Here is an 18,398-nt window from a genome sequence, read left to right as displayed (position 1 = left end):
CAAAAACTACTTGCTTTGCATGGAATCTTTCACAATGGCAAATCTCCTAAGGTGCTTCATAGATGATCAAAACATTGATTAAAGAGAATGATTTTAAAATACATCTTAAAAGGAGGATAGAGAAGGTTAGGGAGGGTTTTCCACAGACTTCTGGCCTTGACAGCTCCAATTGTGGAGTGATGCAGGTGGGGTGGATTGGAAAGGGAATGTGCAAAAGGAAAATGGAGGAGCGCAGGCAGTGCAGATGGTCTTAAGGACAGAGGAGGTGCCAGACTGAGACTGTCTGTCAGAGAGTATGGCTGCCTCATGGAGTTTGAAGCTCTGCAATGGGTCCATGCATGTCATGTTAGTCAAAGATAGTATAACAGCGGCTGAGAGAACTTTTGATGAGGACTCATCTACTGAGGTAGTGTGGGCTGAGGTTAAAAACAGGAGAGGAGAGGTCACACTGCTTGGAGTTTTTTATAGGCCTCCGCAGAGTTCCAGAGAGGATTAGCAAAATTATTCTGGGTAGGAGTGAAAGTAACAGGGTGGTCATTATGGGGGATATAACTTTCCCAACATTAACTAGAAATGCTATAACTTTAGTATGTCTGATGGATCAGTTTTTGTCCAATGTGTACAGGAGGGTTTCCTGACACAGTATGTCGAAGGGCCGACAAGAGATGAGGCCACATTGGATCTGGTCCTTGGTAATGAACCAGACTAGGAGTTTGATTTAGTTGTAGGTAAGCATTTTGGAGAGAGTGATCATAATTCAATTACATTTAGTTTAGCATTGGAAAGGGATAGGTACATGCCACAGGTAAAGATTTATCAATGGGACTGGGGCTGGGGCAATTATAATGCGATTCAACAAGAATTAGGATGCAAAATGCAGGGGATGCAGACTATTGAAATGTGGAGCTGGTTTAAGGAACAGATATTGCATGTCCTTGATAGGTATGTCTCTATAAGGCAGGGAGGAAGTGATCAGGTAAGGAAACTGTGGCTTACTGCAGAAATTGCATCTCTTGTTAAGAAGATGTAGGAGCTTATGTGTTGATGAGGCAAGATGGTACAGATGAGGTGATGGAGAAGTACATATCAGCTAGGAAGGATTTAAAGAGAGAGTTAAGAAGAGCAAAGAGAGGACACGAGCAGTCTTCAGCAAATAGAATAAAGGAGAACCCTAACGCATTCTATAGGTATGTGAGGATTAAAGGGATAGGGTAGGAATAGGACCAATCAAACACAGAAGTGGGAAGTTGAGTGTGGACCCTGTGGAGATCGGAGAGGTGCTAAACGAACATTTCTCATCGGTTTTCACTCAGGAAAAAGGAGAATATTGTAGAGGAGAAGAACGAGGTAAGAGATGTTAGACTAGAAAGGATCGAGGTTAGTTATGAACAGATGTTATCAATTCTAGAAGGAGTGAAAGTAGACAAGGCCCCTGGGCTGGATGGGATTTATCCAAGGATTCTCTGGGAAGTTAGGGAGGAGACAGGTGAGCCTTTGGCTTTGATATTTAAGTCGTCATTGTCTACAGGTTTGGTACCAGAGGACTGGAGGATTGCAAATGTTGTGCTCTTGTTCAAGAAGGGTAGTAGAGATGACCCAGGTAATTATAGACCAATGAGCATTACTTCTGTTGTCAGAAAGATATTGGAAATGATTATAATGGATAAGATTTATAATCATCTAGCAAACAACAATTTGATTTCAGATAGTCAACATGGTTTCATCAAGGGCAGGTCGTGTCTCACAATCCTCTGAGTTTTTTGAGAAGGTGAACAAGCATGTAGATGATGGTCAGGCAGTTGACATGGTATACATGGACTTCAGTAAAGTCTTTGATAAGATTCCACATGGTAGGCTGTTGGAGAAAATGCAGAGACATGGAATTGAGGGTGATTTAGCAGTTTGGATTAGAAACTGGCTTTCTGAGAGAAGGCACCGAATGGTGGTTAATGGAAAATATTCAGCCTAGAGTCCGGTTATTAGTGGTGTGCCACAAGGATCTGTTTTGGGACTACTGTTGTTTGTCATTTTTATAAATGACTTAGATGCAGGCATAGGTGGATGGATTAGTACATTTGCAGACGACACTAAAATCGGTGGAATAGTGGTCAGTGTGGAAGAATGTTACAGGTTGCAGGGTGACATGGATAAACTGCAAAATTGGGCAGAGAGGTGGCAAATGGAGTTCATTGCAGCTAAATGTGAGGTGATGCACTTTGGGAATAATAATAGGAAGGCAGGGTACTGGGTCAATGGAAAGATTCTTGGTTGTGTGGATGTGCAGAGGGATGTTGGGGTCCATGTACATAGATGCCTGAAAGTTGCCATCCAGTTGGATAGTGCTGTTAAGACGGCATATGGTGTGTGAGGTTTCGTTCGTAGAGGGATTGAATTCCTGAGCTACAATATCATGCTGCACTTATACAAACTCTGATGCGACCATACTTGGAATATTGTGTGCAGTTCTGGTGCCCATATTTCGGGAAGAATGTGGAAGCATTGGAAAAGGTACAGAGGAGATTTACGAGGTTGTTCCCTTGTCTGGAGGGAAGGTGTTATGAGGAAAAGTTGAGACTTGAACCTGTTCTCATTGGCAAGAAGGCCAAGAGGGATTTGATAGAGACATACAAGATGATCAGAGGCTGAGATATGATAGACAGTGCAGGTCTTTTTCAAGGATGATGACATCATTGCGTATTAGGGTGCAGAACTACAAATTGAGGAGTGATAGATTTAAGACTAATATCAGAGGCAGGTTATTTATTCAGAGTGGTTAGGGCGTGGAATGCACTACCTGCTAATGTAGTTAACTCAGCCACATTATGGAGATTTAAACAATCCTTTAGATAAGCACATGTGTGATTTTGGGATAGTGTAGGGGGTTGGCCTGAAAATAGTTCACAGGTTGGCGCAACATCAAGGAGCAAAGGGCCTATTCTGCGCTGTATTGTTCTATGACTATAGTGCTACAAGAGATTTCTGATGTCTTAAACAGAGTGACAAATCTTGTATTGTGGGCTTACGAAATGTCACTGATATCTACCAAACATGTACGAGGTAGAATCAGGGCAATAATAAGATGCTGCAACAGGAGGGGAACAGGTAACTCCATACACAACCCTACTCCTTCTCAATTCTTATCACCTCCAAAACCGAACGCCTTTCAGAAAAGCACCTCTATCTCCCACCACAACACTTTGCCACACAATTGTGGTATTTGGCTGTGCACTAGAGGGAGTGCAACAGTCTGAACTGGGACCCACTGGGGCCCTGAAACACTTGGTAAAGACTAAAATCATCTGAGCATTGAGAGTCCCACCATATTGCATGGGTTTTGTTATTGTTTTAGTGCTGTTCCGGACTTCCCTTGTTTTTCCTAATGAACCTGTTCAAAGATGTTATTACAAACCTGCACAAGTTGTTAATTAATCTCTGGCCTCTCGGTCCAAGATTAGGATATTTTCACCGCATCAGAAGGCATCGACTCTAACTTCCCTTGTCCCTTAATGTTTCTTTTGCTTGGCCAGTTGAATCAACTCTGCAATTGGGAGGAAGGGGCGGAACTAGAGGACCGAGCAGCGGCCGGTCTTCCAACCAGAGTGAGTGAGGAGCGGGGCCAAAGCATTCTCGGGAGTGAACGCTTCAGGATTGGTCAGAAAGCAAAGTGTTTTGCACGATTGATCGTTCTCACTACATGGTACAGCGTTAAACCTCTCTCATAAATCTATGTGACATTTTAAGAAATAGTTGAGATGTAAATCTGATAACATACATATTTCCAATCGATTTACACAACTCGAGTAAGAAACTTATTTTCAAATTCCCAGAACGATTGGTAATTTATATACCTGGCCGGTATGGTTGAATTGGGACAAACAATTTATTGGCAAGCTAGACATGTCTATGACTGTAAGTCGACAGAGCAATTGTTAATGACTAATATTTCACCCATGATTCTGTGCAGATAGGAATATTATATATCAACTCACCGATAACCTCAGACGCACGCGCAGTTTGGTTTCTATGCAGAGCATGCGCAGTGTCACATCGATCAGGCCACAGAGAGAGACACATGGAGCTGCTTTCTCCGACAGCGGCTGCCATCGGTTTCAGAGAGCGGCGCTCAGAGCCGGTGTGTGGGAGCCTCGCTGGGAGAAAAGAGCGGAGAGATTTCACAAATCCCGAAAACAGGTAAAAAGAGCGAAAATAATACTCCAGGCCCGTGTAAAGGGGCGGCGATCTCTGATCAGGAAAGTGGCCCAGTGTCACGGCCGCCATTTGTTTGAGGGAAGAGGGAGCGCGGGCCTCAGGGCCGCCATCTTGAGAAGGTCAAGGTGCAGGAGGGCGGGGCTCTCGGGGTCTGTAGAACAATCAGAGGAAAGGGAAGACCCATTGTTACTGATTAATCCCACGGACACAGCGTCACTGGGCGGTCCCGCAGGAATATCCTCTCTCAGTCCTGCTGGGATGGTTCACCCAGTCAGAACCAGCAGCTCTCCTCCTCTCTCAGCTCCCCTTCTGTCCTTCCTGCAGCATCTGTCCCCTGGGACATTGAGCTGCCTGTCCTGTCCCTTCCTCAGTTGTGTTTCTGTAATACCTGTGATATCCCAGTCCCATCTTAGATTACTTCACTAAAAACAGGAATGCACCCGATGGATTTTTCTTAACATCAGCAATTGTTTAATACTCATTTACAGGTTTTTAATTACATCGTTTTTGAAGCATTTACTTCACATTCAATCATTTGCAATGTTGGGATTTGAACCTGTGTCCAGAGAGCACTTGCTGAGTTTCTGGATACATTTTCACACAATAATGCCACTAGGCCATCACTTCGCCTGCTCACAGTTTGTGTATCCCAGTGGCAACATGAATCAAGACCCTTTCTTCCTGCACAATTGTTTGACCCGGCACTTTGGTGGTGTGACTCAGTACCTCTCCATGTGGTATCCCTCACGGTGTGGGTCTAATTGCTGCCGCTGTCAGCGTCTCTCACCTTTGAAGCTACTCCAGATCATGAGCCAACAGAATTCTCCACTCCAGAGAGATGAGGCAGCACAGGTCAGGAATGGAGACTGGGATTTTCCAGATCTCTGTGGGCTCAGTGCCATTCTATATATGTAACCCTCAAAGCATTAGTCTAATTTCCCATTCTGCCTATTTCTGTGTCTTATTTCTACAGGTACTCATGGAGTTCCTCACTCAATAGACTTGCCAACTGCTGGTTGGGACGATGGTTGGTCAGCCAGAAAGACAAAGTCAGGGAGGTCGGGAGTCTTCAATAAATCCTGCTGCCAGGTAAGATCATTCCAGTGCACAGAGCAGAAAGTAATAAGGGGGATCCAAACATCAGCTAACAAGACATGACATAGAGAAAGTGCTGGAGGGGGAGCACAGTACAGACACACCCCAGGCTCAATCACCACGCCTGCTGCAAGTTTTGTTGTAATGAGACAGAATCAGGAGTTCCCAGTTATCAGTCCAGACCTGTGCTTTCTGAGGGAGCAACAGAACAACTGAGGGGAAAGCAGGCCTCCCACGAGAGGGTGGTAATGCTGCCTGGGATCTTTCTGTTCCCTATTCCCTCTCCAACATTGTATCTATGACTTGTATTGAGGACCAGTGTCTTCAATCATTCTAACTCCTGTAACAGTTCCTATCTCTGTCATCTCCTCCCCTCTCACCAATTATTTCACAGATTTGAAACCTCCAGTCCAGATGACCATCCGTATCGCTGTAACTTGCTTCAGTCTCTACAGCATGCCTTGTCTCGATAGTCTCCTCCTCCAATAACTGGAGACATCGGGTCTGTTTCTGTGAAGCATGACTCTTCGGCTGAGGTTTCCTAAATGGAATCAGTCGCGTTTGCCTGTGTTTGGCTCATATCCCTTCAAACCTTCTCCTCTCCACGTACCTGCCCGAGGGTCTTTTCCATGTTGTAATTGTTCTTGTTTTTACCATTTCCTCTGGCGGCCCGTTCCATCTATGCGGATAATGTTGTCCGTCAGCTCCCTCTTCAAATCCTTGCTCTCTCACCTCACGTTTATGCTTCTAGCTTTGGAATCACCTACCCTTGGCAATTCCCCTTACGTAGACCCTACATGGTTTCATAAACCTTTATAAGGTCACCCCGTGGCCTCCTCTCCCCAGGAGAAATATTGACGACAGTGTTACCAATATCTCCAATTCATGTACTCAATGCTCTGACCAATGAAGACAAGTGTGCCAATTGCTGCTTTCAACACCCTGTCGCCCTGTGATGCCAGTCCAAGGAACAATGTAACTGCACCCCTTGGTCTCTCTCTTTTCTACAACACTGTCCAGGGCCCAACCATTACCCGTGTTAGTCCTCCCTGGTTTGTCTTAACTAAATCCAACACCTGAATTAAACTCCATCTTTCATTCCTTGGCCCAGTTGATTAACATCCCCTTCGATAACTATATTCCCTGCCCACTCTTCCACTAATCTTGGTATCTATAAACATATTAACAGGGACTCCTATATTTTCACTCAAATTGTTTATGTAAGTGGTGCACAACAGTGCTCCCAGCACCAATCCTTACAGCACACTGCTGGTCAGAGGCCTCCAGTCTGAACAACAACCCTCTCCCACCACCCTCTGTCTCCCACTGTCATCCCATTTTGTATCCAGTTGGCTAGCTCTCCCTGATCCATTGTGATCTACCCTTACTAACCAATGTATCATGCTACATCCTGAACAAGGGTTTGCGGAAGCCAGAAACAACGTCTGTTGCTCTGCCTTCGTCTATCTTTTTGGTCACATCTTGAGCAAACTCCAGTCAAGTTTGTGGGACATGTTTGCCCATGCACAAAGCCATGCTGGCTGTCCGTAATCAGGCCTTATCTTTCCAAATGCATGGACGGCCTATCTCTCAGAATGACCTCCAACAACTGACCCACCATGATGTCTCGCTTATCAGTCTGTAATTCCCTGGCTTTCTCTTGCAGCCTTTCTTAATTGATGACACAAAATTATAATCATAGTCAGAGTCATACCGCACTGTTCGGTTAACGCTAACCATACTCTAAAATGGATCTCATCCCACCTGCCTGTTCCTGGATCATATCCCTTCAAACCTTTCCTACTACTGTACAAATCCAAATGTCTTTTAAACATTGTAACTGTCCCCATGTTCACCCCTTCCTTGGGAAGTTCATATCACACACAACCCACCCTCTGTGTAACAATGTGCCTCTCATGTCTTTTTTTTAAATGTCTCTCCTCTAAACTTAAAAATGTAGTGCCTTGTCTTGAACCTCCCCTGTCCATGGGAAAAGACAACTCCCATTAACTCTATCTAGCCCCCTCATGATTTTATAAACTTCTATGAGGTCATCTGTCAATATTCAGGTTTCAGTGAAAAATACCAACCTATTCAGCCTTTCTTTATACTGAAGCCTTTCATACCCAGCCACATCCCAGTAAATCTCCCAACCCTTTCCAGCTTAATAATATCCTTCCTATAACTGGGCGACCAGAACTGGACACAGTATTCCAGAAGAGGACTCACCAATGGCCTGTATAGTCTCAATGCGACTTCCCAACTCCTATATCCAAAGGACTGAGCGATGAAAGCAAGTGAGGCAAGCAACCTTTTTTAAACTATCCTGTCTCTCCATGTTGCAAACTTCAAAGAATTATGTAGCTGAGGTTCCTCTGTTCTACAACACCAGCGAAGGTCTTGCATTAATTGGATAAGTCCTGCACATGTTTGTTGTACCAAATGCATTACCTCGCATTTATTCAGATTGAACTCCATCTACAGTTTTTCAGCCATTCACACATTTCATCAGGATCCCTTTGTAATCTCAGAAAACCTTCTTCACTGTCCAAATGGCACCCTCCAGTCTAACAGCCTATCACACATAGCACTCTATGGTACAAATATCTCTGTTGGAGGCCCTACAATTTCTTCACCAGCTTCCCACAATGTCCTGAGATCCATTTGATCAGGTCCTGGGGATTTATCTACCTTTGTGTTTTAAAACCTCCAGCACCTCCTTTTCTATAATGTGGATTCATTTCAAGACTTTGAGTCATAGAGATGTACAGCACGGAAACAGGCCCTTCGGACCAACTCCTGCATGACATTTCTAGTCACATTTGCCACAATTTTGCCAATATCCCTCTAAACCTTTGCTATTCATACACCCATCCACATGCCTTTTAAATGTATTTCTATCAGCCTCCACTATTTGCTCTGGCAGCTTATTCCATCCACTCTGCGGGAGCCAGTTGTCCTTTCGATCCCTTTGAAAAGTTTCCCTCGCCTGGGGAAATGACCTTGTCTCTTGACACTGTCGATGACCATCATGATTTTAAACACCTTTTATCGGTTAACTCCTCAGCTTCCCATGTTCAACTGAAAACAGCCCCAGCCTATTCAGGCTTCTCCCTGAAGCGCAAGCCCTCCAACCCTGGCATCATCTTTGGTCATTTCCTCTGAACCCTTTCATGTTCCACACACCCTTCCGATGGCATTGAGACCAGAATTGCACACAGTATTCCAATAGTAGTCAGGCCAAACACTGTTTAGTTCCCTGAGCGCCCAGTCTCTATCCACAGTCAGTTCCAAAGTGAAATATTTGTTTCGGATCTTGTACTTTCACACATCATTGGCTTCATTGATCATTAAGGATACCGGGTTTGCCCCTAGCTCTTCTTTTGCTCTTAATACACTTGTAGAGTCTCTTTGGATTCTCCTTAACTTTCTCTGCCAAAGCTATCTCATGTCCCCTTTTTACATTCCTGATTTCCATCCTAAGTGTATTTCTACAGCCCCGATGCTCCTGAAGGGATTCCCTTGAGTCAGCCAGTTATATCTGACATGTGACCCGTTTTTTCTTGACCACAGCCTCGAAACTCAGCCAGTGTTTCCTAATTCAGTCAGCATTGAGCTGCACACTAACAGGAACACGCTGGCGCTGAACGCTCCTTTTATCTCGGTTTTAAAATATGCCTACTTGCCAGACTTCCCTTTACCTGCAAATAGCCTCCCCAGATCTACTTTAAAAATTCATGTCTAATACTATCTTGCTCCATTGAATAACTTTAACTTGTGGACCAGGCCTGTCCTTTTCCATCGCTATTTTCAAACTAATACAATTGTGGTAACTTTCCAAAGTGCTCCCCTACTAATACCTCAGACCCGTTCCCTACCTTGTTTCCCAAGGGGAGGTCAGGTTTAGCCCCATTCTCCAGTTGGGCCACTTACATAATGACTGGGAGTTTTCAGAACACACTTAACAAATTCCTTCCATCCAAATGCTTAACTTAGTAGCAATCCCAGTCCAGGTTTGGCACGGTTAAGATCCCCTATCATTAAAACCCTATTATTCTAAGAGATATCTGAAATCTCCTGACATATTTGCTCCTTCATCTCCCATTGCCTATCGCTGTAGTCCGACCGTAGAAAACTAATGGCCAATTTTTATTTCTCAGTTCCACTAATATCGCTTAACTGGGCGATCCTGTATGAATACTCCCTCTAGGTACTGCTGGGATGTTTCCCCCAATCAAAACCACCAGCTCTCCTCCTGTTTTGCCTCCTGTTCTATCCTTCCTGTAGCATCTGTCTCCGGAACATTGAGCTGCTGGTCCTGTTGCTCCCTCAGCTGTGTTTCTGTAATATCTATGGTATCCCAATCCCATGTTCCCATCCATGCTCTGGGTTCATCTGCCTTATCTGTCTGGCGCTTTGCATTGAAATAACTGCAGTTTAATCCACCAGTTTTCCCTCATTGTCTGCTATGTTCTTGCCTGCCTTGTCTACTTATATTCCTGTCTTGAACATTTGTACCAGCCTCAACTTTCTTTCTGGCCTTACGACTCTTTGGGGTCACACAGCCCTGCCAGACAAGTTTCAATCCTCTCGAGCAGCTCCAGCAACGCTCCCCACCAGGATGTGGGTCCCCCTCCTGCTCCCAGTTCAGGTGTATTCCCCACCCTGTCTATCTGTGCTGACACCTCCAGAGATCTCAGGACTTGCCCACCAAGATCCCTGTGTTCCTCAGTACTCCAAGAGGACCTACCATTCATGATGTATATCATTTGTTTATTAGACTTCCCACAGTGCATTACCTCACAGTGATCAGAAGTAAACTCTGTCTGCCATTACTCTGCTCAGTTTATCATCTGATCGATATCAGACTGCAGCCTGAGTCCATCCCGCTCACTGTAGACAACACCCTCCATCTTTTATGTCATCTGCAAACCTACTAGTGATTCCTTCTGCTTTCCCATCCGAGCGATTAATGTACGTAACATCCAGCCATGGTTCCTGCACAGATCCCTGTGGTACACCCGCTGGATAATGGCTTTCTATCACAAAAACAACCCTCCACCTATTGAGGACCCAATTTACCAACTTGCCTTGGATCCCATGGGCTCTTCCCTTTTGGACCAGCCTTCCATCTGGGACCTCGTCAAAGACCTTAATGAACTCCATATAAACCACATCATCTGCACTGCCCTCATCAATATCAGAGGACAGCCGTCTACCAACTCCATACAGACAATCCCAAATGAAATTGCGCGGGTATCCGTTTTTGGCAAATACATTGTAGAGGTGTTCTTCTTCCTCTTTTTGCAGTTCTGGTGTACTGCAGTGTGTTGTGGCCCTTTTGAACAGTGTCGTGATGCAACCTCTTTTGTGTGTGTTGGGGTGGTTGCTTTCGTAGTTTAGGACTTGGTCTGTGTGTGTGGCTTTCCTGTTTACCTTTGTGGTGAATTCTCCGTTCGGTGTTCTCTGTACCATCACGTCTCGGAATGGGAGTTGGGTGTCCTTTTCTTCCTCTCTAGTGAATCGGATTCCTGTGAGTGTGGCGTTGATGATCCTGTGTGTGTTCTCTACTTCTCTGCTTTTAATGATTACAAAGGTATCATCTACATATCTGACCCAGAGTTTGGGTTGAATTTGCGTTAAGACTGTTTGTTCTAATCTTTGCATTACCGCTTCTGCTATGAGTCCAGAGATGGGTGAGCCCATGGGTGTGCTGTTGATTTGTTCATATATTTGGTTGTCGAATGTGAAGTGTGTTGTGAGGCACAGATCCAGTCGTTTGAGTATGCAGTCTTTTTTGATAGGTTCACCGTCCTGTTGTCTGTTCTGCATGTCCAGCAGATTGGCTATTGTTTCTCTGGCTAGGGTTTTGTTGATAGAGGTGAACAGTGCCGTGACATCAAATGAGACCATAGATTCTTCCTTGTCTATGTGTCCAAGAATTCCTGTGTTGACTGTACAAAGTGTCTGGATCCGCTGATCAGGTGTTTCAGTTTCTGCTGTAGTTCTTTAGCCTGTTTGTGTGATGGTGTCCCTGGTCGTGATACTATGGGTCTGAGTGGGATGTCTGGTTTGTGCACTTTAGGTAGTCCATAGAATCTGAGGGTGTTGTTGCTTTCAGGTTTCATTCTCTGTAGGTCAAACCTGATTATCTGTCCGTTTTTTTTTGCAGGTTTCTCAGTGTGTTGTTTATCCTATTGGTGAGCTGCGGGGTGGGGTCAAACTCCACGCAATTTCATCCACAGATGCCTCAGGGAAAGACAACGGAACGAGGACATGCCGCAACCCAAAGGACGAGCCACACTACCATATATCAAGAACATTTCTGAACTGACAGCCAGACTACTGCGACCACTAGGACTCATAACAGCACACAAACCAACAGCCACCCTCAGACAACAACTCACCAGGACGAAGGACCCGATACCCAGCATGAGCAAAACCAATGTAGTGTACAAAATCCCATGCAAGGACTGCACAAAACACTACATAGGACAAACAGGAAGACAGCTAACAATCTGCATCCATGAACACCAACTAGCCACGAAACGACACGACCAGCTATCCTTAGTAGCCACACACGCAGATGACCAGCAACGTGAGTTCGACTGGGACAACACTACTATATTAGGACAAGCCAAACAGAGAACAGCCAGGGAATTCCTAGAGGCATGGCACTCATCCACAGTTTCAATCAATAAGCACATCGACCTGGACCCAATATACCGGCCACTACAGCGGACAGCTGGAACTGACAACTGGAAGCGGCAGGGACAGACCACTATAAATGCCGGAGGAAACATCACAGAAGCGCTTCACAGGAGGCTCCCTGAGGATGTCACCTAGACAGGGGACGAAACGTCTGCAACACAAATTCCCAACTTGGCGAACAGAACCACAACAAGGAGCACCCGAGCTACAAATCTTCTCCCAAACTTTGAACCCTTTAGACTCTACAAAGCTCCGTCATGAACAAGCCACCATCTCTCTATTTCCTTTGCCTTCTTCAGTGTCTGCAACTCTCGCTCCATTAACGTTCTTTAGTCACTGCAGGTCTGCCTAGCTCCCCAGACAACCTGTTCCATCCCCTACAACTCCCTCAATCACTGTAACACCCTCTGCTCTGTCTAATCCTCTTCTTTCCCATTGTCTTCCGGGCACAACGGCGATCCTGTAAGAGAGCAGTGCGGAATGGGATGTTATAAATCTCAGCTGAGGCTTGATGCCCACCATTACTTGGGAGTCACAAGGGGAGAGACCCGAGCGAGTGCAGCACAGAGCGGGAGAATATACATCAGCAGCGAGGGTCAAGGCCGACTGGGACCTGGATTTGGATAAAAAGCAGAGCAGGAGGCTCGAAATCCGCACCGAGTCACAGAGGGAGTGACCGTGTGAGGGAGCAACTTGAAGCAGGAGCTTGAGGCTGACTCACACCTGGGAGAATATAAATCAGCACTGAGGATCGAGGCCTAGTTGTACCTGGGAGTCACAGACGGTGACCCTGTGAGGGAGCAGACTGGAGTGAGAGCTGGACGATTACACGTCCGAAGAGACACATCACTGTGTGAGCACGTGTCCCTCCATTGTTCTGTGTTTGTGTGTGTGTGTGTGTGTGTGTGTGTGTGTCCCCTTCCCTCGCTGTGTGTGAGCATGTCCCTCCCTCACTGTGTGTGCGAGCATGTCCCTCCCTCACTGTGTGTGTGTGTGTGCGTATGTCTGCGTGTCTCCCTCCCTCACTGTGTGTGTCTGTCCCCTCGGGGTGTGTGTGTGTGTGTGTAAGTGTGTGTGTGTGTGTCCTCTAGCTTTCTGAGCACATGTCCCACCCTTGCTGTGTCTGCGTGTCTCAACCTCGCTGTGTGTGTGCGTGTCCCTCCCTCTCTGTGTGTGTCTGTCTTGCTGTGAGTGTGTGTGCCCCTCTTGCAGTGTGAGGGTGCCTTCCCCTCGCTCTTTATGTGTGTGTATGCGTATCACTCACTCACTGTGGGTCTGTTTGTCCCTCCCTCGCTGTGAGAGTGTGTGTGTATGTGTGTGTCCCTCTTGCTGTGAGTGTGTGTGCCCCTCTTGCAGTGTGTGAGAGTGTCCTCCCCTCTCTCTGTATGCGTATCACTCACTCACTGTGTGTCTGTTTGTCCCTCCCTCGCTGTGAGAGTGTGTGTGTGTGCGTGTCCCTCTCTCACTGTGTGCGCGTCGCTCTTGCTGTGTGTGTCCCTCATGCTGTGTGTGTGTGTGTGTGTCCCTCCCTCTGTGTGTGTGTGTGTGTGTGTGTGTGTGTGTCCCTCCCTCTCTGTGTGTGTGCGTGTGTCTGTCTCGCTGTGAGTGTGTGTGCCCCTCTTGCAGTGTGAGGGTGCCTTCCCCTCGCTCTTTATGTGTGTGTATGCGTATCACTCACTCACTGTGGGTCTGTTTGTCCCTCCCTCGCTGTGAGAGTGTGTGTGTGTGTGTGTCCTTCCCTCGCTGTGTGTGTGTGTCTTTCCCTCGCTGTGTGTGTGTGTGTGTGTGTGTGTGTCTTTCCCTCGCTGTGTGTGTGTGTGTGTGTGTGTCCTTCCCTCGCTGTGTGTGTGTGTGTGTGTGTGTGTGTGTGTCCTTCCCTCGCTGTGTGTGTGTCCTTCCCTCGCTGTGTGTGTGTGTGTGTGTGTGTCCTTCCCTCGCTGTGTGTGTGTGTGTGTGTGTGTGTGTGTGTGTCCTTCCCTCGCTGTGTGTGTGTCCTTCCCTCGCTGTGTGTGTGTGTGTGTGTGTCCTTCCCTCGCTGTGTGTGTGTGTGTGTGTGTGTCCTTCCCTCGCTGTGTGTGTGTGTGTGTGTGTGTCCCTCCCTCGCTGTGTGTGTGTGTGTCCCTCCCTCGCTGTGTGTGTGTGTGTCCCTCCCTCGCTGTGTGTGTGTGTGTCCCTCCCTCGCTGTGTGTGTGTGTGTCCCTCCCTCGCTGTGTGTGTGTGTGTCCTTCCCTCGCTGTGTGTGTGTGTGTGTGTGTCCTTCCCTCGCTTTGTGTGTGTGTGTGTGTGTGTGTCCTTCCCTCGCTGCGTGTGTGTGTGTCCTTCCCTGGCTGTGTGTGTGTGTGTCCTTCCCTCGCTGCGTGTGTGTGTGTCCTTCCCTCGCTGCGTGTGTGTGTGTCCCTCCCTCGCTGTGTGTGTGTGTGTCCCTCCCTCGCTGTGTGTGTGTGTCCCCCTCCCTCGCTGTGTGTGTGTCCCCCTCCCTCGCTGTGTGTGTGTGTCCCCCTCCCTCGCTGTGTGTGTGTGTCCCCCTCCCTCGCTGTGTGTGTGTGTCCCTCCCTCGCTGTGTGTGTGTGTGTCCCTCCCTCGCTGTGTGTGTCCCCCCCTCCCTCGCTGTGTGTGTGTGTCCCCCTCCCTCGCTGTGTGTGTGTCCCCCTCCCTCGCTGTGTGTGTGCGTGGCCTTCCCTCGCTGTGTGTGTGTGTGTGTCCCCCTCCCTCGCTGTGTGTGTGTGTGTCCCCCTCCCTCGCTGTGTGTGTGCGTGGCCTTCCCTCGCTGTGTGTGCATGTGTCTACCCCTCGTTGGGTGTGCGAATGTCCCTCTCTTGCTCTTTGTGTGTTTTTGTGTTTGTGTGTGTCCCTCCCTCACTGTGTGTGCATGTCCCTTCCTAGCTCTGTGTTCGTGTCCCTCTCTCGCTGTGTGTGTCTGTAATTTTGCGCATGCGTGTGTCCCTCCCTCGCTGTGTGTGCGTGTCCCCCTCTAGCTGAGTATGTGTGTCCCTGTTGCAGTGTGTGTGAGTGTCCTTCCCTTGCTGTGTGTGTGAGTATGTGTGTCCCTCCCTCGCTGTGTGCCTGCATGTATCCCCTTAACTGTGTGTATGTGTGCGTGTCCCTCCCTCGCGTTGTGTGTGTGTGTGTGTGTGTGTCCCTCCCTTGCTCTTTGTGTATATCCCCCTCAGTGTGTGTGCTAATCTCCCCTTGCTGTGTGACTGCATGACCCCCTTGCTGTGTGTGCATGTGTCCCTCCCTCGCCGTGTCTGTGCGTGTCACCTCTCGCTGTGTGTGTTTATGTATGTCGCTCCCTCGCTGTGTGTGTGCATGTCCCTCCCACGGTGTGTGTGTGCATGTCCTTCCCTCGCTGTGCGTGTGCGTGTCCCTACCTCGCTGTGTGTCTCAGCAAGCCTCTCGCTCACTGTCTGTGTCCCTCGCTCGCTGAGTGTGTGTGTGTGTGTATACGTGTCACACCGTCACAGTATATGTTTGTGTGTTGCCCCTTCGCAGCGTGTCCCTCACTCGCTGTTTGTGTGTCACTCCCTCGCGTTGTGTGCGCGTGTCCCTCCCTCACTCTGTGCGTTTCCCTCCTCGCTGTGTGTGTGCGTGTCCCTCCTCGCTGTGTCTGTGTGTGTGTCCTTCCCTCACTGTGTATGTGTGTGTCTCTCCCTCGCTGTGTGTGTGTGTGTCCCTCCCTCACTGTGTGTGTGTGTGTCCCTCCCTCACTGTGTGTGTGTGTGTCCCTCCCTCACTGTGTGTGTGTGTGTCCCTCCCTCACTGTGTGTGTGTGTGTCCCTCCTTCGCTGTGTGTGTGTGTGTCCCTCCCTCGCTGTGTGTGTGTGTGTGTGTCCCTCCCTCGCTGTGTATGTGTGTGTCCCTCCCTCGCTGTGTGTGTGTGTGTCCCTCCCTCGCTGTGTGTGTGTGAGTTTCCCCCCTTGCTGTGTGTGTGTGTTTCCCTCTTGGTGTGCGTGTGTATGGCCCTCCCTCGTTGTGTGAGCATGTGCCTCCCCCGTCGCTGTGTGTGCGCGTGTCCTTTTCTTGCTCTGTGTGTGTGTTTGTGTGTTTCCCTCCCTCGCTGTGCATGCATGTCCCTCCCTGGCTGTATGTGTGTGTGTCCCCCCCTCTCGCTGTGTGTGTCTGTGTTTGTGTGCTTCCTCATGCGCGTGTCACTCCCCCGCTGCATGTACATGTCCCTCCCTCACTGTGTGTGTGTGTGTGTGTGTGTGTGTGTCCCTCCCTCCCTCGCTGTGTGTGTCCCTCCCTCCCTCCCTCGCTGTGTGTGTCCCTCCCTCCCTCGCTGTGTGTGTGTGTCCCTCCCTCGCTGTGTGTGTGTGTCCCTCCCTCGCTGTGTGTGTGTGTCCCTCCCTCGCTGTGTGTGTGTGTCCCTCCCTCGCTGTGTGTGTGTGTCCCTCCCTCGCTGTGTGTGTGTGTCCCTCCCTCGCTGTGTGTGTGTGTCCCTCCCTCGCTGTGTGTGTGTGTCCCTCCCTCGCTGTGTGTGTGTGTCCCTCCCTCGCTGTGTGTGTGTGTCCCTCCCTCGCTGTGTGTGTGTGTCCCTCCCTCGCTGTGTGTGTGTGTCCCTCCCTCGCTGTGTGTGTGTGTCCCTCCCTCGCTGTGTGTGTGTGTGTGTGTGAGTGCGTGTCCCTCCCTCGCTGTGAGTGCGTGTCCCTCCCTCGCTGTGAGTGCGTGTCCCTCCCTCGCTGTGAGTGCGTGTCCCTCCCTCGCTGTGAGTGCGTGTCCCTCCCTCGCTGTGAGTGCGTGTCCCTCCCTCGCTGTGAGTGCGTGTCCCTCCCTCGCTGTGAGTGCGTGTCCCTCCCTCGCTGTGAGTGCGTGTCCCTCCCTCGCTGTGAGTGCGTGTCCCTCCCTCGCTGTGAGTGCGTGTCCCTCCCTCGCTGTGAGTGCGTGTCCCTCCCTCGCTGTGAGTGCGTGTCCCTCCCTCGCTGTGAGTGCGTGTCCCTCCCTCGCTGTGAGTGCGTGTCCCTCCCTCGCTGTGAGTGCGTGTCCCTCCCTCGCTGTGAGTGCGTGTCCCTCCCTCGCTGTGAGTGCGTGTCCCTCCCTCGCTGTGAGTGCGTGTCCCTCCCTCGCTGTGAGTGCGTGTCCCTCCCTCGCTGTGAGTGCGTGTCCCTCCCTCGCTGTGAGTGCGTGTCCCTCCCTCGCTGTGAGTGCGTGTCCCTCCCTCGCTGTGAGTGCGTGTCCCTCCCTCGCTGTGAGTGCGTGTCCCTCCCTCGCTGTGAGTGCGTGTCCCTCCCTCGCTGTGAGTGCGTGTCCCTCCCTCGCTGTGAGTGCGTGTCCCTCCCTCGCTGTGAGTGCGTGTCCCTCCCTCGCTGTGTGTGCGTGTCCCTCCCTCGCTGTGTGTGCGTGTGTGTGTCCCTCCCTCGCTGTGTGTGCGTGTGTGTGTCCCTCCCTCGCTGTGTGTGCGTGTGTGTGTCCCTCCCTCGCTGTGTGTGTGTATGGCCCTCCCTCGTTGTGTGAGCATGTGCCTCCCCCGTCGCTGTGTGTGCGCGTGTCCTTTTCTTGCTCTGTGTGTGTGTTTGTGTGTTTCCCTCCCTCGCTGTGCATGCATGTCCCTCCCTGGCTGTATGTGTGTGTGTGTCCCCCTCTCGCTGTGTGTGTCTGTGTTTGTGTGCTTCCTCATGCACGTGTCACTCCCTCACTATGTGTGCGTGTCCCTCCCTCGCTGTCGGTGTGTGTGTATCCCTCCCTCGCTCTGTGTGTGCATGTGTGTCCCTCCCTTGCAGTGTATGTGTGTGTTCCTCCCTCACTTGCTCTGTGTGTGTATGTGTGTGCGTGTCCCTCCATTGCACTTTGTGTATATCCTCCTCACTGTGTGTGCGCTTCTCCCCTCGCTGTGTGTGTGTGTCCCTCCCTCGTTGCGTGTGTGTCCCTCCCTCGTTGCGTGTGTGTCCCTCCCTCGTTGCGTGTGTGTCCCTCCCTCGTTGCGTGTGTGTCCCTCCCTCGTTGCGTGTGTGTCCCTCCCTCGTTGCGTGTGTGTCCCTCCCTCGTTGCGTGTGTGTCCCTCCCTCGTTGCGTGTGTGTCCCTCCCTCGTTGCGTGTGTGTCCCTCCCTCGCTCGCTGTGTGTGTGTGTGTCCCTCCCTCGCTGTGTGTGTGTGTGTGTCCCTCCCTCGCTGTGTGTGTGTGTGTGTGTGTGTGTGTCCCTCCCTCGCTGTGTGTGTGTGTCCCTCCCTCGCTGTGTGTGTGTGTCCCTCCCTCGCTGTGTGTGTGTGTCCCTCCCTCGCTGTGTGTGTGTATCCCTCCCTCGCTGTGTGTGTGTGTCCGTCCCTCCCTCGCTGTGTGTGCGTGTGTCCCTCCCTCGCTGTGTGTGTGTGTGTCCCTCCCTCGCTGTGTGTGTGTGTGTCCCTCCCTCGCTGTGTATGTGTGTGTCCCTCCCTCGCTGTGTGTGTGT

At 49.6% G+C, this 18,398-nt stretch overlaps 1 long non-coding RNA gene across 2 annotated transcripts in view; it reads left to right on the top strand.

Moving 5' to 3' along the window:
- The first annotated feature begins 4,057 nt into the window (after nt 1-4,057).
- Nucleotides 4,058-18,398, top strand: part of LOC148135181 (uncharacterized) — a 36,830-nt gene continuing 22,489 nt past the window's right edge. For both annotated transcript variants that reach the window (XR_015755458.1, XR_015755459.1), the window contains exons 1-3: nt 4,058-4,191; nt 5,183-5,298; nt 11,477-12,868. This is a non-coding gene — a long non-coding RNA (uncharacterized LOC148135181). The remainder of the gene's footprint in view (nt 4,192-5,182; nt 5,299-11,476; nt 12,869-18,398) is intronic.

The sequence above is a fragment of the Chiloscyllium plagiosum genome, unplaced genomic scaffold (assembly GCF_037043375.1).
Source record: "Chiloscyllium plagiosum isolate Xiang-an unplaced genomic scaffold, Cpla_swu_hap1 HiC_scaffold_51, whole genome shotgun sequence".
Taxonomy (NCBI): Eukaryota; Metazoa; Chordata; class Chondrichthyes; order Orectolobiformes; family Hemiscylliidae; genus Chiloscyllium; species Chiloscyllium plagiosum.
This window is presented reverse-complemented; position numbering and strand designations above follow the sequence as displayed.